The sequence below is a fragment of the Erythrolamprus reginae genome, unplaced genomic scaffold (assembly GCF_031021105.1).
Source record: "Erythrolamprus reginae isolate rEryReg1 unplaced genomic scaffold, rEryReg1.hap1 H_22, whole genome shotgun sequence".
NCBI classification, from domain to species: Eukaryota; Metazoa; Chordata; class Lepidosauria; order Squamata; family Dipsadidae; genus Erythrolamprus; species Erythrolamprus reginae.
In genome coordinates this window covers 510,123-518,797 of record NW_027248476.1, presented here as the reverse complement: position 1 = coordinate 518,797, position 8,675 = coordinate 510,123, and the positions used below count along the sequence as shown (strand labels likewise).

The 8,675-nt window shown below is 38.3% G+C and overlaps 1 pseudogene; it reads left to right on the top strand.

Annotated features, from left to right (window-relative positions):
* Positions 1-6,749: 6,749 nt before the first annotated feature.
* LOC139155485 (craniofacial development protein 2 pseudogene) lies at positions 6,750-7,961 on the top strand (annotated as a pseudogene).
* The last annotated feature ends 714 nt before the right edge of the window (positions 7,962-8,675 follow it).

Below are 8,675 nucleotides of genomic sequence, written 5' to 3'. Positions count from 1 at the left end.
TTATTTATAGTGCCCTTTTTAACAAGGGCCATAGCAGTATGTTAGCAATAGCACTTTTTAACAGAGCCAGAATATTGCCCCTGTAATCTGGGTCCTCATTTCACCCACCTCGGAAGGATAGAAGGCTGAGTCAACCTTGAGCCGGTGATGAGATTTGAACCGCTGACCTACAAATCTACAGTCAGCTTTAGTGGCCTGCAGTACTGCACTCTACCCACTGCGCCACCCCGGCTGATACTGATTAAACTTAACCAAGATGTATGTTAACATCATTTGAATTTATACAATTAAAATACCAGAAAAAATGCATAAGGAACCTAGGTATAATGAACACCAGATTAATCATATATAGTACAAAGTCTACGGAGAGGGGTGGCATACAAATTTAATAAATAAATGAATGAACGAATGAATGAACGAACAAACAAACAAACGAACAAACAAACACACAAACACACAAACACACAAACAAACAAACAAACAAACAAACAAACAAACAAACAAATAAACAAATAAACAAATAAACAAATAAACAAATAAACAAATAAACAAATAAACAAACAAACAAACAAACAAACAAACAAACAAATAAACATTAGGAGTATGGGAGCTAGGCTGCATTTGTCTGTATGACATTAGTTAGTGAAAAAAATAAAGAGACCCCTTTTAGTTGTCATCTAATAGTTACTAGACAACTTGTGCCCTTTCACAGATATTTTCTTATCTAATACAATGAGCATGTGCATAAAACCAGTGAGAAGGATAGCAATTTCTGACTTCCCGCTGACTTCCCCATTGAGTTTCCTTGGGGAAGACTGTCAGGAAGCATCCAAAGTAGGAGAATTCCCACGAAGTGATCTAAGTTTTACTGGTGGCATCATATTTTAGGGAGACAGAATCAAGATGCACAAGAGATACTAGGGGTGTCAGGGAAAACATATGGAGAGGTGACACAAATCAAGTGGAAGTGCCACACAGTCAGGAAAGGTACGCAGGGAGCAACATGAATTGGAGTCTCCTGGGGAGGAATGGACCGGGAAAGTTACCAAGGCATTTTGTGCTCTTTTCCCTTCTTCTGTCTTTTTTCCCTTCCTTTCACATTTCAGTTGACAGGTAACTGGCTGCTGCTGACTGTGGGATGGAATGACAGATTGCGAGACTGGCTGGGAAATTGTCACAGAATGTTGAAAATGAAGATCATGGGACTGCAGCAGCAGCACTGCAACAGCCAGTAGCACTAAAGCAGTCACAACTTTTCCATATTTCGTTCTCCCAGGAATCACGGGTCTTGCATTCTAGACACATTATGTATTTTAGTCCATTTGAATTTCTATGGTTCAAAAATTGTTGCTTCGTGATGCACTGTTTCATCCAGTCATGATAAAAGTTCATGACAATGGGAGTTTTAGTAGTACAGTGATACCTTGTCTTGCGAACTTAATTGGTTCCAGGATGAGGTTTGTAAGGTGAAAAGTTCGTAAGACGAAACAATGTTTCCCATAGGAATCAATGGAAAAGTGATTAATGCGTGTAAGCCCAAAATTCACCCCTTTTGCCAGCTGAAGCGCCCATTTTCGCACTGGTAGGATTCCCCTTCTGGGATTACCCTGCATGGGAAACCCCACCTCCGGATTTTGCAATCCGGAGGTGGGGACCTGCAGCTTTGCAAAATCCGGAGGTGGGGTTTCCCATGGAGGGGAGCCTCAGGGGAATCCCACCAGTGCGAAAATGGGCGCTTCAACTGGCAACAGAAGTCCAGAGGTGGGGTTTCCCAGCGAGGGAAGCCTTAGCAAAATTGCAGCATTCGTAAAGTGAAAATAGTTCAGAAGAACAGGCAAAAAAAATTCTTAAACCCCAGATTCGTATCTCGAAAAGTTCGTATGATGAGGGTTCATAAGATGAGGTATCACTGTATATAGATTCAGAATTTTCTTTCCCAGCCTACTTCTATTACCTTACCTATTATAACCCCTATAGTAGGGGTTACTATAACAAAGTAGACCTTTGTAAAGGATAGTAATTGGGACCAGAATTGCCATCACTAAGCAACACTGTCATAAAGCACAAGGTCACAGGTCCATACCACTTGACAATGGCAGTTCTACCACTTTCAGTTGCCATCATTAACCGAATTCCACAATGTTGTTTAGTGCAATTCATGCCACTTGGATTTTCCTGCTGATTTGCTCAGCGACTTTGCTTCTGGGAAGCTGGCAGTGAAGGTTGCAAATATCACTAATTGCAATATTGTAATTGTAATATAATTGCTGCCAAAGGCTGAACTTTGAGAGCCAGTCATAACTACACTCATTAGCACTAACATAAGTTCAAACGGTCACTAAATTTGTTTGTTTGTTTGCTTATCACCATGGCTGTACCAATATCTTGGAAAGTCTTGGAAAGTATGAATGTCACTTTTCTAGATGCCTTATCTCGTCTAAGGTAAATGCTTTGGCCAGCTAAGCATTTGTTTTGTTTTGAGATTATCTATATTTACATGTTTTTTTCTTGGTTTTATCATTTTGGGGGTTTTATTGCATGCATTATATTTAATTGCAATGATATTTTAGATTGTTTTGAATGATTTCTGGAAGGAAGGAAGGAAGGAAGGAAGGAAGGAATTTCGTGGAGTGATTTTGTTTTTATTTTATTTAACTATGATCTGTGCTGCATTACCATTTGCAAAATATATTACTGGTAAATAATTAATTTGATATAATTGATCTCGCTTTTTGTCTAAACATATAGTATCTGGCTTCATACACTATGTGAAGCTATTATTTAAAACTGCTCATCAGTGTTCCCTCTAATTTTTGGGGGGGGTGGGCGGAAAAGTATAGTGTCTGATAATATATATAAAATAAATAATAATAATAAAATAAATAAATAAATAAACAAACAAATAAAAAACCCCACCCTGTTTTGCTTCAGAGAATTTCAAAATAAATAGGGCAACTCTATCAATATCAAAATGCCACTTAAATAGTTGAGCTAGTTTCAAACTAGATTTTGATTTTCTTTCTCTCTTCCTTACTCCCATTCTTTTTCTTTCTCTTTTCCTTCCTCTCTTTTTTCTATCTGTTTCTCTCTCTTCCTCTCCTCCTCTCTCTCTCCTTCCCTCTCACTCTTTCCTTCTCGGCTTCTGGGCAGGTTTGGAAAACTCTGAGTTGATGATGATTTTTAAGTGAGCGATTGCTCACTGCTCAGCTTAGAGGGAACTATGCTGCTCATATCAAACCACAAATATCTAAGTCTAACAGACTATAGATAAACAATATTATCTGTCGATGAGACTATAGAATCTCCTTTATTAGTGCTGCAACAATCCAGGTGATGACTAGATGGAAACAAAGAAATACAAACAATGTCAGATTTTCCATTTATTTTAGATCAGTCCCCTGAAATTCATCTCAAAGTAAGCACCGTAGTCATAGACAATTCCCACCTTTCTGGATTCTATCATGCCTTTAGCTTATGGCATGCTTAGCTGCAATTCTCAGAAACATTTGTTCAGGAAGAAAAGCAGAAACAAGAAAATGTTTCTGCTTTCCATATATATACTGTTATATGCCTATGAAAATTAGAACCCACATATCAGATTTCTTCATTCTATTAGAACCTTATGAATTATAGTTTATCCAGGGAGCTTCTGGATTTCACTAGAATGATTCATGTGTCCAATTGTTATGCAGTGGTGTTAAAACAGGTGTGTTTTTCCTATTACTTCGTAATAGAAAACTTGATCTACAGCTGTTGTGGTAAGCATAGTCATGTGATGTCAATTCCCAGTAAAAGAAATATGACTTATTTCTAAATAAATACGATTTGGGGTAGTAGCATCCTTTTTTTTTTAGTCTAAGTCAGTGATGGAGAACCTATGGCAAGGGCACCACAGGTGGCACATGGAGCCATATTTGCTGGCGCACAAGCTGTTGCCCTAGCTCAGCTCCAATGTGCATCTGTGTACTGGCCAGCAGATTTTTTGGCTCACCCACATGCTCTGGGAGGGCATTTTGGGCTTTCAGAAAGCCTCTGGAGGCATGGAGGGGGGCGTTTTTACCCTCCCCCTGCTCCAGGCTTTCCTTTGGATCTGGGGAGGGTGAAACACAAGCCTTCTGGGCCCATTAGAAGTGGGGAAACAGTCAATTTCCAGCCTCCAGAGGGCCTCCAGGGGATGTGGAAAGCTGTTTTCGCCCTCCCAAGGCATTGAATTATGGATGTGGGCACTCACACATGTGCAATAGTGCGCATCCACACTTTTTCGGAGAAAAAAGTTCACTATCACTGGTCTACGTTATTCAAGTTGCAACCATATAAAGTAACTTTCCAAGTGCTATATAAAGTAACTCTCCCATTTTCTATTTTAGCCAGAAAATAAATCTACCAAGTTATATAGGTATAGTTCACAAAGTGGCCACACATTTACAATCAATTTGGACACATAGCTATCATGAACAGCCATAGCAGGGTGATATAGATTGGGTTTTCAACATAGTTCATGTATCCATAGGCTAGAAATAAATTAATTTTGGCAAATAATCTCAGCGTTAGAGCAACTGTGTCTGAATTCCTGCCATGAATAAGTCAATAACCTGGGGAGATTTAGTTCAGCTGAAGGCGAGGTAATTTCCTTATTGAATAAGTCAATAATATAATTTTGCTTTCACTGTTGGTTGAAGGGCCATCACAAATGCATTCATTTCAAATAAAAAAATAAATAAAGTTGCCTAAGTATCTTTTCAATCTATTTTTTCCCCAAAAGGCATTCAGATGAACTAACATGCCAGAACCAGATACATCAGAACCTGTCAATCATATTTTCATTTGGCAAAAACTGTAACAAGAATCTGAAACCACAAATCAACATAGTAATTCAACAGAAAAGGCAGGCTGGATGAAGATGTATTTTCTTTTCTTGTGCTTTTTTTTGTAAGAAACTTGATTTTTATTTTCTTTTTTACTCCAAGGCCCTTTCCCAGTCAAGCAACATAAATTATAATAATACTTAGCATTCAATGAGAGCTTTTCCTGAAACCTTCAGAGCATTTAACCCTTGCATAATTAATCTTCACAACATCCTGATGAATATTATAAGAAAAAAGATATTTGGCTTCTGTACCATGGATGGTGGTGCTGAATGCTCTGAACAGATGATAACTCCATGGCTGCTTTCAAGTAATGTTTAAATTGCACATGACTTTGAAAAGTATGTGGATAGCAATTATCAGTCCAGACTTCCTACAGCCATCCATTTGCAACTGGCAAAGGGAAAAGAAGACAAACTACCATGGTGATCTTCCCACCTGAGTGGTACCCAACAGAAACGTTTGCCATTGTCTCTCTGATCAAAACAATAGCAATTCTTCACAGTATGATGACATCACAAAGAAAAGATGACCTTCATTCTTATTATATAGCCAATACTGTAACAAAGAAAGGAAGGGCACACCTCAAATTGGTGGAGCAAATAAGACTGGCAAATCACATATAGCAATAATAGTTCCTAATGCAGGGGCCAAGTTGTCAATGCATCTCAAAAAAGCAGCCCCTTCCATTAAACCAGGAAAAGAAATCAGCAGCAGGATGCACTGATGGAAGGCACTGCTTGCTCAAGTATCAATTTGGCACAGTGGGGAGATGGGGAGCAGCGGCGGATTTTTAAGTGAAATGAGAAAGGCAGGAGAGAGGGCTGCGCGAGAAAGCACAGGGGGAAAAGGGAGTCTGTTCCGGGAAAAAAAGAAAGCAGAAAAGAAGATATACCTGAAATGGGGGGGGGGGGGGGGGAGGCTAAATCCAAAGAAAAAGCAAAGAACATGGTAGTACAGGAAGATTACTCTAGATCAGAGTTTCAAACAAGGAGAGAAGCAACTTAGAACTAAGGAGAAATTTCCTGACAGTTAGAACAATTAATCAGTGGAAGAAACTTGCCTCCAGAAGTTCCAGCTCCAACACTGGAAGTTTTTAAAGAAGATGTTGGATAACCATTTGTTTGAAGTGGTGTAGGGTTTCCTGGCTAAGCAGGGGGTTGGGCTAGAAGACCTCCAAGGTCCCTTCCAACTCTGTTGTTATTGTTGTTGTTGTTATTATTATTATTATTATTATTATTATTATTATTATTATTATTATTAAACCTCAGCTACTTTTAAAATATGGAGATTTCAACTTTCAGAATTGCCTAGCCAGCATCCAAAGGAATCAACTTAGGGCAGACTTTGGCATCTGGTCCTTCAAAGAATGTAAGACTGTATTTCACCAATTATTCACTTCTCCTTTAGTTCTCCTTGCAAGAAATTCTAAATGTTTCAATCGAAGAGTAATTCTATGCTACAGATTAGACCAGATTAGACTACTGCTATACTCTAAAATATCTGGGCAACCACAGGCACACAATATTTAGCATAACAGAAATAGATAATAAATACATGAATTACATTAATCTATCTTTTATTAATCCATTTGTTTTTAATTGCACTTCAACCTCTTTTTTGTAGCTCTCATCAGGCTATTTTTGAGAAAGCAAACTATAGGTTTTTTTCTTTTTAAAAACAAAACAAATATAACTATTGGCTATAAGAAACATTATTACTGCCTTGTCGGGGCAAAGAGGCTTGTATAGCTCAATGAAGCTATGAGCTATGCCATGCAGGGCCACCCAAGAAGGACAGGTCATAGCAGAGAGCTCTGACAAAATGTGATCCATTGGAGAAGGAAATTACAACCCACTCCAGTATCGTTGCTATGAAAACCCCATGGACAGTACCAAAAGGCAAAAAGATATGATGCTGGAAGATGAGCTTCTCAGGTCACAAGGTGTCCAATATGCTACTGGGGAAGAGCAGAGAGCTAGTACTAATGAAAGAAAGAGTGAAGCAACTGGGCCAAAGTCAAAAGGATGCTCAGCTGTGGATATATCTGAAAGGAAAGCCCGATGCTGTAAAGATCTGTATTCCATAGGAACCTAGAATGTAAGATCCATGAATCAAGACAAGCTGGATGTGGTCAAACAAGAGATAACAAGACTGAACATTGACATCTTAGGAATCAGCGAACTAAAATGGACAAGAATGGGTGAATTTAATTCAGATGACCATGACCATCAGGTATCCTACTGTGGGCAAGAATTCCTCAGAAGTAATGGATTAGCCATCATAGTCAATAAAAGAGTAGGAAAAGCAATACTGGGATACAATCTCCAAAATGACAAAATTATCTCAGTTCAAATACAAGGCAAACCATTCAATATCACAGTAGTCCAAGTCTATGACCCAACCACTGGTGCTGAAGAGGCTGAAGTTGATCAATTCTATGAAGACCTACAATACCTTCTAGAATTAACACCCAAAAATAATGTCCTTATCATCATGGGGGATTGGAATGCTAAGGTAGGAAGCCAAATGATAGCCAGAATAACAGAAAAGTTTGGCCTTGGACTCCAAAATAAAGCAGGGCACAAGTTGATAGAATTTTGTCAAGAGAATACATTGGTCATAGCAAAAAGTCTTTTCCAACAACCCAAAAGATGACTCTACACATGGACATCACCAGACAGTCAACACAGAAATCAGACTGACTATGTGCTCCGCAGCCAAAGATGGGGAAGCTCTATGCAGTCAGTAAAAACAAGACCAGGAGCTGACAGTGACTCTGAACATGAGCTTCTTGTTGCAAAATTTAGGCTTAAATTGAAGAAAGAAGGAGAAAACAGTAGGTCACTCAGGTACGAACTAAATCATATCCCTGATGAATATACAGTAGAGGTGACAAATAGATTTAAGGAATTAGATCTGATAGGTAGAGTGCATGAAGAACTATGGATGGAGGTTCGCAACATTGTACAAGAGATAGCAACCAAAACCATCCCAAAGGGAAAAAAATGCAAGAAAGTAAAATGCCTGTCTGAGGAAGCTTTGAAAATAGCTGAAAAAAGAAGGGAAGCAAAAGGCAAGGGAGAAAGAGAATGATACATTCAATTGAATGCATGATTATAGAGAAAACTAGAAGAGATAAGAATACTGTTGGCTTGTCTCGGTTAAGCTATGAAAACTTCGACAACACCGAGCAGAGAATTTTAACAGAGCGTGGATTTGTGATAAAGCCAAGACACAGACTTAGTTAAATAAGTATTATTTACATATAAACAAAATATAAACAATCCAGAATAAGCACAAAGCAAATACAGAATAATACGCACTGAGCAATTACAAGATAAAAGCACAAAGCAAAATATAATATAGATAATAAGCACGAAGCTAAAATACAATATAGAGCTTATACAAGCACAGAGCTTAAACACAACTCCCCCTTCTCCGGCAAAAGTAAAGGAAATGACTGAGCAAAATAATGAGCTTTTATAGCTTCAATGAGGAAGTGATGAAACAGCCTTGAATATTAACTCTTCAAGTACAAGTTAACCCTTTAAGTGCACATTAATTATTTAAGTACAAGTTTGATACAAGTGTACAATATGCAGTTTACAATGGCAATCCCTAACAACCATGTACCCTGCACTAACAAACACCTTCTTAAATGAACAATGCAAAGAAATAGAAGAAAACAATAGAATAGGGAAGATCAGAAATCTCTTCAAGAAAATAGGAGATATGAAAGGAACGTTTCATGCAAAGATGGGCATAATAAAGGACCCAAATGGCAGGGACTAACAGAGGCAGAAGAGA